Below are 19,914 nucleotides of genomic sequence, written 5' to 3'. Positions count from 1 at the left end.
TACCTTTCGTTACTCTTTGATAAAAGGATTCACATTGTCGACAATTTCTCGGCGATGCGTCGCTATTGCTGTCGGTTATCAGCAGCATAGGTGTCTATCTTTTCCTGATGGGCGAAAGACGAAAATCGTTGGAAAAAAAAGAAAATCAAAACAAGGAAAATCTACGACAGTGAAACAAAAATGATGGAAGAAAAAAACAGGTATTTTGGAAATGACCTCCGCTAATCCCTTTTCTGTACTAATAATGATAAAATACTAACCTTGAAAAACAAGAAAACAATTGCGGGAACGAAGATTGAAAAACAATATTTTTTTATAGACAATATTACTTTATTAGATATTGATTAGTCAATAATACTGTACTCATTTTCAGCAAAGGTGATGATGGCCCTAAAAAGATTTGGAGCCAGGAACTTGGAGCAAATTTTATTATTAAGCTCTACAAGCAACATCAAAGGCTAACGTACATATAATTTGGGTCAATAATAGCATGGCCAATCTAACAAGAAAAAAAAACTAAAATGTAAATCTAGTTTTTATCTCACTGACTTCACTAGATTTGAAATAAAGTAAAGAGAACCGTTCAAACTTAAAACGAAAAGAAATTATCGTGTGTGTGAACTCTCTTGTGTCACTGAAAAAAGAGCAGTAGAACTTTACAAGTCCGTCGAAACGATAGTGTTGGGCGATAATTTGGTTAAACGATATATCAACATTTTTACTTTCAACATATAGATTTCGATGTTTCTGATCAATTTTTGGTTTTAGATTAACTCTTGGTTTTACCAATAACAAAAGTTGCAATTCAAGAATATTTTGCACAATTTTTTCAAAGTTTGAACAATATAAAAACAAATTCCGATTACATAAATGAATATCCCAAAAACCTATATTTGAAATTAATCGGTCTCAGGATAAAGAAAAATGAACTAATGGCTATTTTTGGACATTCGAAATAGGCAACGTGTCAATTTTCCCCTAAAACTGGTTTATTGATTAAATCAAAATTTTCAGTGATTAAATAAAAAAAAACAGGTCTTTCAACTGAAAGTAATGAGCAGCATTTAAGCTTAAGCTTTAACGATGTTTAAGCTTTAAAGCTTAAAACTACCAGAAATTATTCCGTATATTAGCAGGGTGCTCCTTCCTGAATACATCGCTCTTCATGCTAAAGTTTTTTTAGTACCCCAAAAATACTTCTTTTTTAAATTAGACGGCCCTTCAAGGGACGTTTAAGGGCCCTAGTGTTTCAGGAGTTGCTCTTAAGGAATTAGGGCAAAAATTCAAACTTTAGCGTGCAGAGTGAGATATTGAGGAGGAGGAGTCCCTCCTCATGTACGGGATAGTTTCTGTTTGATTTGAGTTTTAAGGTTGCACCTTACTTTCAGTTGAAAAAACATGTTTTTTATTAAATTTCTGATCGGTTTTCAAATAATGAGAGGAAATCCATTTCCCCCCTCCACAAAAAAGTTCTCTCCCCCCACAAAAATTCCTCCCTTTTAAAATACTGCTTCCTTCAGATAATTCCATAATTGCTGAAAATTCAGCCAGAAAATTTCCCGCGTACAATTCCGCCAGGAAAATTCTCTTAAACCTACTTTCATTTTAAAAAAGACTTTTTCTTCATTTAATTTCTAATCGTTTTTACAATTATGCTGAAAATCTCCCCCTCCCCTGTGAAATTTTTCCTGGAAATTTACCCTTCCCAATTGAAGGTTTATCCCGCGGAAGATTTTCCGATGGAAAATTTCTCCCGCAAAAAATCCCTCTACCCACGGAAAAATATCCCAGACAATTTCAACCCCCTTGAAAATTCACCCCGGTGATTTTCCCAGAGCACTTTCACATGTAAAATTGAATTAGCAAAGAGAAAGCAAGTCAAATAAAAAATTTTCTTATAGGAATTCTGGAAAATTCGCCTGTGTAAAGTTTCCCCTTGAAAGTTTCACCTCCGGTAACTTCCCTTTTCACAGGGAATTCTTCCTGTAGAAAACCTCCCCACTGAAAATTCCCCAAAATTAACACGCATTCATGATCTTTCTTCTAGCAAAAAATACAAAATTCCGAAGTCTTGCAGATGAGAGCTAGAAACCTTTACAACAGGGCTCTCTGATATGCTGAATCTGATGGTACAATTATAGTTAAGATTCGAAGACTTTTTAAGCGTGTTTTCCCCTATCTCGAAAATCATACAAATTTTCTCAGTCTCGTAGCTTTTGATAAGTACACTAAACTTGATGAATTGTGTATATCTGGAAACACCATAAAAATACAATTCTTTTGATGAATCTATCGTTATTAAACTTCCGTTTTTAGAGTTTCAGTTACTATTGGGCTGAATCGCTCCTTACTTACAGTTGGTTACTACAAACTGATTGATTAACTGATAAGTCTTAAGAAATACTCTCAGAAGAATATTGGTGGCAGGCATGGACAATAATTTTATGGCAACCTCGTGTAGCTATTTTTAAGACGACTATTACGAGACTTCCATGGCTTGAGTGGATTAGTTTTTCTTGGAACTAAGGAATCTCTTCTGAAAATCTGCTTAGTATTGACAGATTTGGCTGCTGGTCATGGGCGTAGGGAGAGGGGCAGGGGGGGCAGCTGCCCCCCCCCCCTAGACCTTCAAATTTAAATTAAATATGGCTGAAAAAGCAGATGGTTTGGAAAAAGCAGTTGATAAAACTCCATCACACCATCGACTGCCCCCCCTAGACAATATCTGCCCCCCCTAGACAATATGCTGCCTACGCCCATGCTGCTGGTGAAGCATACCGTACATTAACTAATGAACCTTTGTCGTGTGATCCTCACAAAATGACTTGATTCTGTGATAGCTGAATTAGAGGAATTGTCACGGCACTTGCATTTGATACAAGTTCAGCAGCCAGCAAGGACAAATCAGCGTCTCTTGCTATTTTATTCTCAATTTGGAGAGGATTGTCAGGGGAAATATACATTTTCTACAAACACTTATCAAGCTATGTGACAATCGTGACGAGCGTCATCTAACCAAGGCCTATAAGCCTAGAAGGCATTTTATCTAGCCAAGCCTTTCAGAGGTTCTTAGCAACATTTGAGGGTCGACCCTCACTAGACGTAGTTTGATGAATCAAACACAATGAAAAGATTTAACATATTATGTTGAATCTTTTCTGCTGGACGTTCACCGGTAGATAGCAGAAAAAAGCTACAAATAATAGAAAATTTCTAAATATTGTTTTCGATATCGATATCTACGTTTCAATGTTCGATATTTGGTCCGATGTATCGATAAATAGATATCGGATAAAGCCTAACACTACTTTGGAAGAACGACCCGCTGTTTCTAAATTTTTTTTTTTTTTTTTTTGAGAGAGAGAGCTCTGAAATTGATGTTCACATCAATTTCAGAGCTCTCAAATAAAAAATTAATGAAATAAAAGGCCATTGAAGGCTAATAACGTAAATAGGTTAAACGTACATATCGAAATGCAAAAAGAGGCTAGTGCAATAACTCAAAAACGGTTAAGGGTATTAAGTTCAATTTTCTAGAGAAAATTGAGGGGAATGTAGAACTAAATTAAAAGGTACAGTTTCCTTTCATATTGCCTTCAAACGAAAGGGGTCGTCTTATTATCTTTTGAATGGGGGAACTGAAAATTAAAAGCTTTAGGGCCCTTTTATGAGTGAAAACTGATTGAAGGGCAGGCTTATATCGTCCAAAGAAACCAAATAAAAATTTTGAGGGGTTATCCACTTCTCGCCACCTGGTACACATCTTAAAACGCCATCTGTGCCGCACTGTTCCACCACCCTTGGCTGAGTTTTGCTATTCTTGGTATAGTTCTGCTTCTTTTTACACAGTTCCACCACGCTCGACATAGTTCTGCCAGGCTCGATATACTTCTAAAGTGCTTGGCACACTTCCGCCTTACAATTATTGACAATATTTTGTTCGTCGTTCCAAACGTATTTTGACATAGTTGGATTCGGATTGTTATTCCGCTTATTTGCATACTTGGCTTGATAGCACTAGCTAAACTTAGTTTTTCATATTTTTTCCACCTGACTTTGTTAACTTTACTTTTGTCAATTTTTTCAACTTTTTATGGAAATAAGCAAAGTTTAACCAATAGTAAAAAACTTCTGATAAATTTCAAATAAATGCATATATGCAATCATGGTTTTGTCAAATCTGCAACTAGTAAATAATGAATCACCAATAGCAACCAAAAACTATCTGTTGAAAAACAATAACCATTTCTAGTTGATTCAGGAATTATAATCATTATTTTGATTAGCTTTAATAGTAAAATCTAGTTTTGAGAAAAAATCTCGGGAATTTTGAAAAAAACTGGAGCCCCTTGAAAATGAGATTTTTCTTACGAAATGAACGAAAATTTATATATTTTTTTTAACATCGTGCTTCAGTTTTTCAAAACATCGATGAGAAATAAAATCACTATAATAATCAAGATGACGAGAGAGAAAAATTGAAAATTAACTAATTGTTTAATATAGGTTTTACGGTTGGGAGGGTGGCAGTAGCTGTTCAGGCAATATATTGATAATCTTGACATATTCAGTACCAAATCCTAAAGCTCAACACTTCGATGTTCCTGCTCAGGAATACTAAATAGGGATATTACCATAAACAGTTTCGAGAAGCAGAAGGATTACCAAAGAAGACATGGACCCAAATAATTGAATACCTAAATAAAAAAAAATAAAAAAAAAAAAAACACATTTCATAAGATCTTGATGAAGGCAGATGAAACACTTCCTACATCACAACAAGAAGTAGCAAAGACGCTCAATGAATTTGTTTCATTTATTTGAGAAGAAACTGTAGATGAATCTTATGACCGGTCAACTATCGTCACAGATGATTACAAAAATGAAATACTCTAACATCGCAAGAAGAAGTGGCCAACACACTCAATGTGATTTTTTGGAGGTATTTGAGAAGAACAATGCTTACATACTTAACAATACTATGTACCCTAATACCTATAAATCGTCAGTTATGACAATTAATTCTTCAAAATCATCCCCCCCCCCTTCACAAACCCTATTCCTCCAAAAATCTCTGGCACATGCATTAACCTAATTGGGGTGACAATTACTGCTGACTTGAAATGGTGCGCCCATGTTCAAAATATCCTCAAACAAGCTTCCCCTTCGGTTTCCCTTCTAAAACTTTTGATAAAATTTTCTTGCCGCCCTAAGGATCTTCTCCAACTTTATTGTTCTTTTATCCGGCCAATACTCGAGTTTGCTTGTCCAGTGTGGCATTTCAGTCTTTCTTCAGAGCATATCTATATGATTGAAAATGTGCACTTAGAATCGTAAATGGTGAAGGAAATGTTCCATATAATTATCTACTAGGTAAGTTTAAGTTTACTACGTTGGTCGAGAGAAGGACCTCTTGTGCCTTCGTTTCAGTACCAAGACCCTGTCTGTTCTCCGATTACATTCCATGATCCCCGAACCCTACCTACCCGCCCGCGATAGACCGTCCCGTATAAAATCCCAAAAAGTCCCCAAACTGACTCCCATCCCCGCTAAACATGAAAGATATCGCAAGAGTTTTGTTGAGCTGTATAATAACCAGGAAATTTAGTAATTAATTTTTTTGTTATCTATTTAATTTTTTACTTTTTAACTAAGTGTTGACTCTTTTTTTTATGTACTTTGTACGATGAATTATGTCTGACGTGAAGGTCAATTTCTTTCGATATGATATACATATATATACTTGTGCTATTTTGACGTAAACTCCAAATTCGGCAACCATGCTGTGATAGAAATTTAAAAAATAAAATACTATTCTATTCTAAGAAACTTTAGATGGACCCTAATAATTGAATGCCCGAATAAAAAAAATAACAAAAAAAAAACAACATATTTCACAGGATCATGATGAAGCAAGATGAAACACTTACATCGCAACAAGAAGTAGCCAACACGCTCAACATATTATTATAGAATAATAATATGTTATTATTATTATTATTAAATTATTATAGAATATTCTATAAATGCTTTTAAAATATGTCGTAAGTTTTAATAAGGATTATATGAGCCTCTGGCTCATATAATCCAAAGCCTGTAATATAATTACAGGCTTTAATTTGTAATATAATTACAAAGCCTGTAACATTGCTGCTGTGCGGGGGGGGGGGCTGCTAGGCATTTCTCCCAGGAAAATTCTCCCCGCATGAAAAATTCTGCCCGGATAATTCCCCCTGGACAGTTTCAAATGTTCTTTAGAAGGGAAATTGAAAGTTCTGCGCACCTGTTTAAGTCAGAGGCAATTGCTATAGCGTTACCTGTGGTAAAGAGCCATAAAGCTTCGATGTATTATTATTTATTAATTTTTCCCAATGGCGCTTCATACGGAATGGGCTTCCGTATAAACTTTGAACAGGGTTCATTCGGTTGCAAGTTCAAAGTTATATTGCCATTTTTAAGAGTAAAGGGACTTAAGGGCAACCAGCCCCCCCCCCTCACATCGTTTTTCCTCAAACACAACCAATCAAAATTTTGACATATCCATTTTGTTCAAAATAGTTCAAAGGTCAAATAACCATGCCTCCGGGGTTGCCAACCCACCTTCTAGCCCCAGGGCAAGGGCTGTATGCTATGCAAGTTGCTCGTTGGTAAGATATAACTTACTTAGACTTAGACTTAGTTCCTCCCACGCCGTCTGGTGCATAAGGTGACAAAGGTGCCTCTCCACGACGACCTCTGGAGAGCTTGAGACCACTGATCTTCCAAAGATGTCCTCGCCAAAGTAGCCTCTTTTTCTAGGGATCGGCAAAGCGTCGTTCTCTGTCATCCACGTCTTCTAAAGCTGGGGGAGGGGGAACACCAAACATCGAGGGGGAGCCTGCCATCGCCCATACGGACCATATGACACCAATATCGCCATCTACTACTTAGGATATTTTCAACTATTAACGGTTGTTCCGTCCTTTCACGTAAGGCGGCGTTCGTAATTCTTTCGGACCAGTGGATCCCGAAGATGCGCCGAAGATTGTTATTTTTGAAACATTGTATTCGTTTCTCAAGCTGTTTCGTCAGGACCCATGTCTCAAATCCATAAGTCAGTATAGAGAGGACATTGCTATTTAGGAGTCGGAGTTTGAGCTTCAGAGAGTACGCAGCATTTTTCCAAACTATTCTTAATTTGATAAAAGCATTGCCTGCACAAGCAGTGCGTGTAGTAATTTCACGTTCGAGACTTCCGTCAGATTTGATGAGGGTTCCCAGATACATTCTGTAACCTCATCTAGCTCATCTAAACCAACATTCAGTGGCCAGGCCGGGGTTGTATTTACGTTGTTACGCATTACCTTCGTCTTTTGAGTACTAATGGACAATCCAACTCGCCCAGCTTTTTTCGAGAGCTCGGTGATGTTCTGTTGCAGGTCTACTCTTAGATGAGAGAGGAGTGCAATGTCATCTGCAAACTCAACGCCAAAGACACTACGCCTCTCACTCAACTGTATCCCTCCAACAAAATGACTGGACCGCAGTACATAGTCAATGAACTCGTGAAGAGTATAGGAGAGAGGATAGAACCTTGTCGTACACCAGAATTGATATGGAACCATTCCGTCAGGTTTCCATCGTCAGTTCATATGGTGGCTAGCTGGTCATTATATAAAGCAACAATAATACTAATAAACTTGTCTGGGAGTCCATAATATCGTAGTATTAACCATAGTGATTCCCTATATACTGAATCGAAAGCCTTTAAGAAATCCATAAGCGCTATTAATATTTCGGTTTGCCACTCGTTCGATTCTTCAATTAGAATTCTTAGGCTGAATATGAGATCAGCACAAGATCTACCTGACCGAAAACCGTGGTGCTCATCTCTCAGGATCTCGCCAATTCTCAACTGAATACGATTCAGGAGTAAGAGAACTTTATTTCCTATGAGCTGTAGGGTTATACCTCGCCAATTGTTGCAACCCCCGGTACAACCTTTCTTAAAAAGTTTTGTAATGACCCCTTTCTTCCAATCAGTTGGGACACTCTCGGTTTCCCAAATTCGATTAAAAATTTTGTAGAGAGGCTTCGTAAAAGCCGAGGTGCCATATTTCAGTAATTCAGGTTGTACGCCATCAATTCCGGCAGCTTTGCCGTTTTTCAGGTTGCGTAGTACGGTTTTCACTTCCAGTAGGCTAATTGGGTCAACGTTGATTCCAAGATCGACGAGCGGAACACCAGGTGGATGCTCCATGGGATTTAGGGGGGGATTAAAAATTTAGTACTTCGTTAAAGTATTCTCTTCATCTGTTATCAATATCTTCTTTCCTCCTAAATAGTTCGCCAGTCTTACTTTCAACAGCGTATGCTGGCTTTCGGAAGTCATCAGTGATCTCTTTGGTTATTCGATACATCGTTCTACTGTCGCCTTTGCTGGCAGCCGTCTCATTTTCGGCTGCTGTTGTCTCCAAAAAGCAACGTCTTTCATTCCTTGTGGAACGCTTTACAGCTTTGTGGATTTGTTTCTATTCGGCCTTGAGTTGGTCTGTTTAGTGAGGGGTGACGTTACTATCATAGCTGTCCACCATGACTTTCCACCAGCCATCTCTGATCCACTGTTCACTCTTCTTTTTTGCGTAACCAACCGACTCTTCAGCGGCTCCCCTTACACACTCCACAATTCTTCTTCTTATCCACTGGGACACCGGTTTCATTGCATGTCAGCTTTGCAAACATTTTAGAAAGGGCAACACAATATTCTTGCCTCACTTCTCTATCCTGGAGCTTCTGAATGTCAAACAATTTCACAGTCTCTTTACGCTTGGTAATAGCCTTTAATTTTAGTTAAAAACTAGCAATCACTAGTTGGTGGTCCGAGTATGCGCCAGCACTACGAAAAGTACGTACATCTTCCAGACAGCGTCTGTGACGTTTTCGAATAAGAGCATGGTCAGTTTCGCTCCGTGTATTTCCATCAGGTGAAGTCCATGTATAATTGTAAAAATCACGATGAGGGAACGATGATGCTCCAACAATTAGGCCATGGCTAGTGCAAAAGTCTATTAATAGCACTCCATTATCATTTATCACACCAAGACTGTGCTTGCCAATCACTTCGGTGGCATAGCTGTTATCTGCCAAAAATGCTTAGCAAAGTAAAGTGAAACTTCAAGGAAATGTTGAGAGGGGTGCCAAACACAATCAACACACTTTGTCCTTTGTGGTTGTGAAAAGAGAATTCTAGCAATGTCTAAGCAACGGCTGACGGTATTAGGTTGAAACTTTCAATGTATGTTGAGGGGTAGTTGAAGAAAGACTGGGGGGGGGCAACCAGTCGACTGTTCTTTTTATGTGCCCCCCCCTTAACAATGGTCAAAATTTTTTATTTGTCATTTTGATCAAACTAGTAAAAAGGTCTAATAGCTATGCTCCCAGGGATGCCATGCCCCTCCACAGCCCCGGGGAAAGGACTGTAAATTATGCAATTTATCCATTGCTTGCATGTAGGATTTATCATTAGGAAAAGGTGAAATTTTGAATCTGGGTGTATCCAAAAGGGTCAGGGGTATTAAGGTGAAAACTTGGAGAATTTTGAGGGGTATCTCAAACTAAATCGAAAGGAACTATGTGCAGCCAATTTATCAAAAAGGTGGATCTATATCCTAAGAATGGTTGAGGGTATTAAATGGAAACTTCCAGGATATATCGAAGGGCACGTTCTAAAGTGGTCGGAGGGCTGTCAGTTCCCCTTCCATACCCTTTTTAGCTACCCTCTTAAAAAACAATTGGATCAAAATTTTTAAATAGCCATATTGTTCAAAATAGTGTGAAGGTCAAACAACTCTGCCTATGCGTATATCATAACACTGCACAGCTTTGGAGAAGAATGCCCCCTGATATACTATACTATACCTGATATACTATACATAATATACTATACTACACCTTCCCATGACCTCTTTAGGTGCCCTCTCTCTAAGAACATGCGATCAAAATTATGAAATAGTCTACTTTTTCAAAATAGTCCAAAGGTCAAATAACTCTGCCTATGGGGATGGCATAAAACTCCAAAGCCTTTAAGACGAATGATGAACAAAATCAAAACATACTGTAAGCATGATAGTTATCAAAAGGGCGTATCAACAATATCTAAGGAACGGCTGAGGGTATTAAGTTGAAGCTTACAGGGTATGTTGAGATTTAAGGGCTACAAACCCTTCCTTTGCATATTTAGATGCCCCATACCCTCAAGATTGATCGAAATTCTGATCAAGACTGACCAGTTTTTCAAAAACATGCATCCGCAATATCTCGGGAGCAGCTGAGGGTATTAAATTTCAACTTTCTGGGCATGCTGAGGACACTTCTTTGTAATAGCTGATGCGAAATAATACCTCACTGTACATAATTTCATCAAACATAACCTGGATCAACTTGGTCACTACTAGGAAACTAGAAAACTACCATCCCCCCCCCTCCTTAGCACCAAAAGTAAAGGCGTAGACGATAAATATGCGTAGGGACCAAGAAAGATTAGAGAACAAGTCCCAAAAACTCATTTCAATTTCATCTGAAAGCTCAATGAGGCTTAGAAGATTAGGCCATTGTGTAGTAAGAAGGGAGGTGTCAGTGTGTCTACTTGCAGCACCTTTGTGGACATTACCTACTTCTTTCCAATGAAAAATCCTGCCAGATAACTTGATCCCTACTGAAAATTCCCCCGGGTAATTCATCCGTAACATTCTCTCCATATGTAAAATTATCCATCCAAAGAGGAAGAAATACAAATAAAAAAAAATTCTGTAATTCAGGGAAATTCCTATCAATTTAAGGGATTTAAGTTGGCATTTAATCCCTCTTGAGTTCTGGGGAAATTTCTGGTCTAAGATATCATTATGAAAGTAGAGTAACATTAAATCCCAAAATGAGAAGATTTTCTTCCATTAAGGAGGGGCTGTCCATTCCTCATCTCCAGCCTCCTCTCGTGATCGTAGAAACTTCGGAGGATGCCCACTCGATTGGAAATTGAGAGTTCTAGTCTTTTTTTTTTTTTTTTTTTTTTTTCTTTTTTTTTATATAAATCGAAAGTGATTGGAGACAAACCAGCCCCTGTTCTAAAACGGTTTTTGATATCTAGTTTTTTGTTACCCCTTGGGACATCTGATCGACATTATGAGGTACCTATTTTATAATTCCTCTGTGGCTCCTCAATTTTGCATGTGGGGGAAATTTCCATTGGGGGATTTTGCATAGGGGGGAGGCAATTTCTGCAGGAGGAATTTTTCTAAGAGAATTACCACAAAGAGAATTTTCGGACGGGGAGGCACCGGCTCCTCTGTGGAGAAAAGCTTCCCTGGTCCGGTAGAGAGGTTTTCGTCTGTTATATAAAATATAATAATCATATGTTTATCGAATTAAAGGGGGGAAAACAGGGAAGTACCATGACTACTACTACTACTACTAGTAACAACAACTCACCGCAGCACCAAGCCACCTGAGGAAAACACAGCCACGCACGCTCCTCCTTCATCCCAATCTATTCAAAGCCTCCCTTTTTACACCCGCCCACGAAATTCCCATTTCCTTTAAATTTTTCTTTATAACGTCCTCCCACCCCAGACGAGGACAACCTGCTTTCCGTTTAGCCCTAGACGCTTGGCCGAAAAGAACAATCTTTGGCAATCTGTCACCTTTCATCCGCACAACGTGCCCTAGTACCATGAAGTACCACGACTACCAGAAAAAACTTTACATAACATGGGAAACATGCGGTAACAGATAATTGTTTTTGCCAGGATTTAAATGAGAATATTTATATTTTGTTTTTATATACGTTTTGAAAATATTCTTGATTCAATATATTCTAGAGTGATTCTTAAAAAGGATTTTATAAACTAATAAAATATTAAATTAAGTAAAATTAAGAATCTACGCTCAATTATGCATTTTGTAAATTGTGCCTTTGTTTAGCAAATTTTTTTTATAAGAAAAAAAAAGATCCTCAGTTTGGAAGAAAGACACGTCATTTCTGAATCTAATTTTTTCGGGAACTCTGAAATTCAGAGCAAGGCAAATGTCACCTTTTAAAATTGGAGCTGTCACAAATCACTCATGGTGCCTTGATATTAAGGTTGGTTGATAATTTTATTAACCGATATTTTCACTTTTGATATCCGGTATATCGAAACCGATATCTTGTATCAGCCTTTTGCTCAGATTAATCCATGATTTTGCCATATTTCAGTAACAAAATTGTAATTAGAGAATATTTTGTGTATTCGTTTTTAAACTCCGAATAATATAAAATGAAACCATAAATAGCAAATTCAATTACATAAATAAATATTTGGAAACCCCAGATTTGAAATTAATCGGGCTCAGGACAAAGATTGGAAATTAAAAAAGTAGCATGTAAATATTTTCCCCGAGTGTTGATACCGTTAATCAGTGATTGACTGATCAATCTTGGAAAACACAGTCAGAAGGGATACTGGTGGCGGGTACAGACACTAATTTCGTGAAAACCTCGAACAGGTATTTATGACAACCCATATTACGAGACTTGAGTGGATAAGTTTTTTGTAACTATTAATTAAAAAATCAAATAATCTACCAATCGTAAAACTACCACAAATCAGCATCGATAAATAAATGAAATCCAAAACAAACAGAAATTACCATAAATAACCGAGTCAAAATTCAAAACGAGCAGAAATTAACATAAGTTGGGCGCAAAACCCCTATGCCTTCCCAAGGCGAGAACAAAATTTGCACTTTACTGAAAAAGACAAATGAATGTGCACTGTCAGTTTAATATACATATACTTTTATTTAGTAATCAAAATGTTAATATAATTTGATTTATTAAAATTATAAAAGTAAAAACATTTATATTTTTACAGTAAAGTGCGAATTCCAATCACTTTCGATTATTAAAAAGGCCACTAAGCCTTTCCACTTCCAACTAAATGAGCTCTATTTGAGTTTCTACGACAACATTTTCTTATAAACATCTTATATACCCCCAGGGTATAAATTACGACTCTTGTCCTAAAGGCTGCGAGGTTGATTGTCATCCTCTAAGACCTAATTTCCAGAACTTTCAAATACGTTAAACAAAATGGTTATCTTAAAATTTTTGATTGGATGTGTCTGGGAAAATGGTGGGCGTGAGAGGGGTGTTAGCCCTTCTCCAATCACTTTCAACTATTAAAAATGGCGCTAGCCCTTTCAATTTCCAATCAAATGAGCCCTTTTGAAGTTTCTACGACAACGCTTTCAATAAAAACCTTATATGCCCCCAGGAAATAACTTACAACCCTCGCCCTGAGAGCCGGGGGGGGGGGGGGTATTCAACCTCACAGAGCTAATTTCCAGAACTTTCTACTACGTTTGACAAAATGGCTATATGACAATTTTGATTGGATGCGTTTGGGGGAATGGTGTTCGTGAGAGGGGGGTTAGTTACCGTCCAATCACTTTCAGCTATTAAGAAGGGCACTAGTCCTCTCAATTTCCAATTTAATGAGCCCCTATTGAAGTTTTTACGACAAGTCTATCACTAAAAACCTTATATGCCCCCAGGGCATAACTTACAACATTGTCCCGGGGGTTTATCATCCTTAAATACATAATTTCCAGAACTTTCAACAATGTTGAGCAAAATAGCTATATCAAAAATTTGATTGAATGTGTTTGGGGTATTGTCGTAATAGGGGGGTTAATTTCTCTCCACTCAATTTCGACTATTAAAAAGGGCAATTTCAATTTCCAATCAACTGAGCCCCTTTTGAAATTTCTACAACAACTATCTATATAAACCTTATATGCCCCCAGGGAAAAACTTACAACCCTTGCACTGAGGGCTCTGATGTGGTTATCATCCTAAAAAACCTAATTTTCAGAACTTTCGAATATGGTGAAGAAAATAGTTATCTCAAAATTTTGGTTGGATGTGTTTGGGGAAATTGTGGGCTTGAGAGGGGGTATAGTTACCTTCCAATCACTTTGGACTTCTAAAAGGGCACTAGCCCTTTCAATTTCAAACTGAATGAGCCCTTTTTGTAGTTTTTACAACATCGCTTTCTATAAAAACCTTGCATGCTCCTAGGGCATAACTTACAACCCCTTCCCTGAGGGCTGTGGGGGAGTGTCCTCCTCAAAAACATAATTTCTATCTGGAAATACAAAACACTGAACAAAATGGCTATCTAAAAATTTTTATTGGATTAGTTTGGGGAAAAGGTGGGCGAGAGAGGGGGGCAGTTGCCCTTAAATCACTTTCGACTATTAAAAAGGGCACTAGACCTTTGATTTTCCAATCGAATGTGCCCTTTTTCAAGTTTACACGACAAAAATTTCAATAAAAACCTATATGCCCCCAGGGCGTAACTTATACCCTTGCCTTGAAGACTGTGGGGGGAGTGTCCTGCTCAAAGGTATAATTTCCTGAACTTTAACTGTGTGGAACAAAATGGCTATCTCAAAAGTTTGAGTTGATGTGTTTGGGGAAATGGTGGGCGTGGAAGGGGTGTTAGTTGCCTTCCAATTACTTTCGACTATTATAAATGGCCCTAGCCATTTCAATTTCAAATGGAATGAGCCCTTTTTAAGTTTCTACGACAACGCGTTCAATAAAAGCTTTATATGCCCCCAGGGCATAACTTACAAACCTTGTCCTGAGGGCTGTGAGGGGGTTGTCATCCTGAAAGACCTAATTTACAGAACTTAAAACTACTTTGAACAAAATGGCTATCTCAAAATTTTGATTGGATGTGTTTGGGGGAGTGATTGGCGTGGGGGGGGGGGGCTAGTTGCCCTCCAATCATTTTCGACTATTAAAAAGGGCACTAGCCCATTGAATTTCCAATCGAATGAGCCTTTTTTAACTTTCTACGAAAACGCCTTCTATAAAAACCTTATATGCCCCCAGGGCACAAGTTTCAACCCTTGCCCTGAAGGCTGTGGGGGAGCATCCTCGTCAAAAATATAGTTTCTATCTAGAAATCAACTACGCTGAACGAAATGGCTATCTCAAAATTTTGATTGGATGTGTTTCGGGAAATGGTGGGAGTGGAAGGGGTGTTAGTTGCCTTCCAATCACTTTCGACTATTAAAAAGGGCACAAGCCACTCCAATTTCCAATTGAATGAGTCCTTTTCGTAGTTTCTACGACAACTTCTTCGATACGAAATGCCCTGCTCTACATGAAAAAAATAATAAATGTGCCAACATCGTTCTTATATGCCCCCAGGGCATAACTTAAAACCCTTGCCCCGAGGGTTGTAGGGAAGTGTCCTCCTCAAAAACATATTTTCTATCTGGATATCAACTACGCTGAACAAAATTGCCATCTCAAAATTTTGATTGGATGTGTTTGGGGGAATTATGGGCGTGGGGGGGGGGCTAGTTGCCCTCCAATCACTTTCGACTATTAAAAAGGGCACTAGCCACTCCAATTTCCAATCGAATGAACCTTTTTTGAAGTTTCTACGACAACGCCTTCTACAAAAACCTTATATGCCCTCAGGGCATAACTTAAAATACTTGCCCTGAGGGTTGTGGAGGAGTGTCCTCCTCAATAAGATATTTTCTATCTGGAAATCAACTATGCTGAACAAAATGGCTATCTCAAAATTTTGATTGGATGTGTTTGGGGGAATGATGGACGTGGGGGGGCTAGTTGCCCTTCCATCACTTTAGATTAATAAAAAGGATACTAGTCAGTCTAATGTTCAATCGAATGAGCCCCATTTTGATTTTTCTACGAAAATTCCCTTGATAAGAAGTGCCCGGGTATGGAGAAGAAAAAAGAGAAAAAACTAATACATTGTGCCCACATCGTTCTTTACTTAGGCAGCGCTATCGTGCTGCCTATGATAAACTCTCTATTGAAAATCTTTAGAGCCGTGATAGATTCAGCTGCTGGCAAAGCATGCTTGCAATTGACTACTAAAAGTCCGTCTTATGAACCCCCGCAATCTGACTTGAATCTCTTGTAGTTGAATCGCAGGAATTGTCACAGTACTTGCACCTACTGTTACAGATTGAGCAGCCAGCAAGGACAAGTTCATTAATCTTGCTATTTAACTCTAAACTCAGAGAAGATGGTCAGGGGAGTACAATTTTCTTCAAAAGTGGTTGAAGGTCTGTGGCAATCGTGACGAGTGTGACCTGACCAAGACTTACAAACTTAGAGGACATTTTCTCCAGCAAAGCTCTTTCGGAGCTCCTAAGCAACATTTGAGAGTCCATACTGACTTAACGTAGTTTGAGTTTGAGAGCAGGCTTTGCCAACTTATGGATACAGATATGCATGCAACGAATCAGTATGTAAGAGACAATGGATTGAATACGTTATTTTTCTTTTCTCGGCCATTTTTGGAATAATTTTATATACTGTTACTACTGCTAACAACTCACTGTAGCATGAAACCGCATGAGGCCAACACTTCTAGGCACGCTCCTACTCCATCCAAATATATTCAAAGTTTTCTACTTTACAACCTCCAAAGAATATTCATTTTTTTCTTAAATCTTTCCTTAGGGCATCCAGGGACGACATACTTTTCAAAATTGGTACAAGGACGATAACGACCTGGACAATCTTTGGCGATCATATATCCTTCATTCATAGGACGGGTCCTAGCACGTCCTCATTATAGCCCCAGAAAGCTGAATTGAACCTTATTTTTGGTACATTTACTGTTTAGAATATGGTCAGAGAGTTGGGTACCCTAAACAATCCGTTGGCAATCAAGCAAATCATGTGTCTTTCGAAGCGCCCACACATCAGAGCCATACTTGACCACCGTCATCACTATAGCTTCACAATATTCTAATCTTGGTTTGCAAAATTATGTTTTATTCTTCCAAAATTCCAAACCAGTTACAGAAGTTTCTACAGTTTTCGAATTAGGGTAGTCATACTTACTCCCACCGTTTACAAGTGTCATTTATATTTAACCAAACACTTGGAAAACTATAGGTTTCACCGTTCGCCTGCGAGTCCAGGGGACTTGTTTGGTCATGTGCCAATCCTATGACACAGTATTCCACCTTTAGACTACAAGCGGCCAAGCCTTATTAGGCTTAGGTTTCACTTGTTCACCGCCTCTAAGTACACGAAAATTAAATCCCAGATTTTGCATACAAGTCCAGTGGACATTGTCCGCCACGCGTCAAACCCAAAATCTTTCATACCTTAATTCTACGACTATCTACCTTAGTTCTGCCCTAGAAATGACGTATGGACGGATGATAGATAGACTTATCTATCAACAAATTAAATGACATAATTTTTATACAATCCTAAAAAGGGCTTATCCCAGATTTGCCTCTCACTCACTCACTTGGACTATCTGTCTTGGATTTTTCTACAATTAGCCATTACTTGATGCATGCCCGCAACTACTTGATTTTAATTCAAGTTTCTCAAACAGTGTAGTTTCTGAGTGCTGGAAAGGCCATATATTAGAATTTGCACAAATTTTTGATATTTACGAGAACTAAAGAAACATACAAAAGCTATAGGACGAGTGTTCAGAATGTTCAGAAGACAGATCTTAATACTGCAGGTTAAAACACTCAATAAGAAAATAGCGCAAGCCATTGTTCCTAAGCCTAGGGGTCAGACCCAATAGACAAGGCGTCATTAGTCGGTCAGAAAAAAATTGTATGCTTCAGGAAAAAATAATCATTCAGTTATTAATTAATAAATTCAACTTCAAATGTACGCACAAATATTACTTCGTAAGCAAAAACCTAGAAAATAAGAATATATGACGCTCCATAAGTGATTAGATAATGCATCTACTGATATAAATGCTAAAACGAAATTTTTATAGACGAATTATTAGGTTTAAATTAGTATTTATTATGAGAGGTTGTGAGGTTGCGGAGTTTTATTATTAAATAATTGACCTTTTGTTATTTATAATTTACTTGAAGTATTTTTCTAATATTTTATATCAGCTGGTCTACAGAACCTAGAATCAATTAACCTTTCCACAAATTCCAATTTATAACTGAAACCGAGAGTTTCAAGAGGACGCAGAAAATGATAAATCCACTGAATAATATAGAATTAAGAAGGAAAAATTATGCTAAAATGAATAGTTATATCTCAGTTTTTTTTTCTTTAGAAACCAAGTAATCTTATGAAGAAGAATGCCTATACTTAAGATAAGATTTATTCATCATGAAACACACATACAGTATTACATTTTACTATTCCGCCGAAGACTCATTGGCCTGTAATTAATGGACCTTTACAGGTTAATTAAGTTTCATAAAGTTTCACTGAAAAACGTGATTTTACGTGATTTATCTGAAAAACTCGAGCAAAAATGATGATTTGTAGAACATATATTTGAAAGTGAAAAAGGGCTTCAAAAAATAAAATTACATATAGCTTCAATTGCAAACATATTAACGACAGATACAGTAGTAAATTTAGTTATTTTCTTTTAAAGAAAATATTTTCAAGCAAAGACACGGATACAAATAAACGATTCGAAATATATAATTACCTTAACTTTTACCCCAAGAGTGGCGTCTAAGGCAAATGTATAATAAAAGCAGAAAATAGAAGTTCAAAAAATGGAATCCGTGTTAAGATATCGGGTGAACTCCATACATGTGCTCCTCCCTAAACCACCCCCTGAGTTTCTGAGATGTTTATGGAGTTTTACTGTAGTTTCTCTGATTTTCGATATAATTGGTTTATTTTGGGTCTTGTTTTCGAATTTACTTTTTTTTATAAAGGGATGGATATATTGAATGTAACTCAAACTTATGTTCTCCACACAGCAAGAACATACACTACAAATAGTATGCTTAAAACAATCACCTACTCCAGGGGGGGAGGGCACGCCTAACTGTGCCTTAGTATGAATATTTGGAATTGAATTTAAATTTTTTACATTTTCGGTTTAATTCATTTCTTTCTACTTTTCAATGGGAATGATCCTTGTGGATTTATGTCTACTTGCTTAATCTATTGCTTAATAATTTAATAAAAAATAAATAAATAAATGGCTGTTCTGCTGTCCGTAAACTATGTATCAAGTATGTCCAGTTTAACGACTGTCTTATATCTCTTTTATTTTTCAACAGATAAATTGCTAGCAAGGAGTATTAGTCTCTATTTATTATCTATATAATATGCTAAAAGAAATTACAGATTGCGTGAAAGCTAATCTGGCAAAATAAATTGCAAACCTTTGAAAAGATCTTTCCAGTGTCACAGAGTCACGCGAACTTCTACAATCAAACTCGCAAAGAGATCTTGGCATGGTTTAAACCTTTTCTTGGACACATTCTTAGTAAACAAAATAGGCTTATTTTAATAGATGGCTCCTAAGGCGTTTTATTATTCCCGAAGATTAGGCTAATCTTCTGATTATCTTGATTGAAAGGTTAATCAGAATTTCAGAGGGGAATTACTGGGTGAAAAAGAAAATTTAAGAAATTACCTGCATGCATAGGTCCGACCTGGAAAATTCACAGGATAAGTTTCGAAGGGGTTTTAACACCACCAAAGGTAGCTAGCGAAAATAAACAGAAACATGTTAATTTTATGGTAAATATATAAAAACAGATTTTAATGAATGGATAGTTCTTCTGGGTTTAGTTTATTTTCTTGGACATTCAAGCTTATTCTTGTTCTGTAATTTACTTATGGGTTGCCTCTTTTTTGTAATAGGCTAGACTATCTACATACATAAATAAATCATGAGGTAAAGGTAATAGGCCTGTGAATTGCTTGTGCAAGCCAAGTACTCTTACTGGTAGGAGTCGCATCGTCAAATGTTGGAAACCATGCAGGGACCAAGGTAGGCTCGGTCTTGCATAAAGCCTCTACTGAAGTGACGTTCGAGGGAAATTCTTTATATTCGGTTGTAAGCCAGCTCAAGACTTGATAAGGAA

At 37.4% G+C, this 19,914-nt stretch overlaps 1 protein-coding gene across 1 annotated transcript in view; it reads right to left on the bottom strand.

Moving 5' to 3' along the window:
* LOC148944247 (uncharacterized) overlaps nt 1–19,316 on the bottom strand; it is a 229,527-nt gene extending 210,211 nt beyond the window's left edge. Inside the window, exon 1 of the mRNA XM_089099729.1 lies at nt 19,207–19,316. The gene's annotated coding sequence lies outside the window, so the exon portion shown is untranslated. The remainder of the gene's footprint in view (nt 1–19,206) is intronic.
* Between the last annotated feature and the right edge of the window lie 598 nt (nt 19,317–19,914).

Source organism: Artemia sp. Qi Xiang Cuo, chromosome 14 (genome assembly GCF_049724085.1).
Source record: "Artemia sp. Qi Xiang Cuo chromosome 14, ASM4972408v1, whole genome shotgun sequence".
Classification (NCBI taxonomy): domain Eukaryota; kingdom Metazoa; phylum Arthropoda; class Branchiopoda; order Anostraca; family Artemiidae; genus Artemia; species Artemia sp. Qi Xiang Cuo.
Note: the sequence above shows the minus strand (reverse complement) of the source record. Positions and strands in the feature narration are given on the sequence as shown.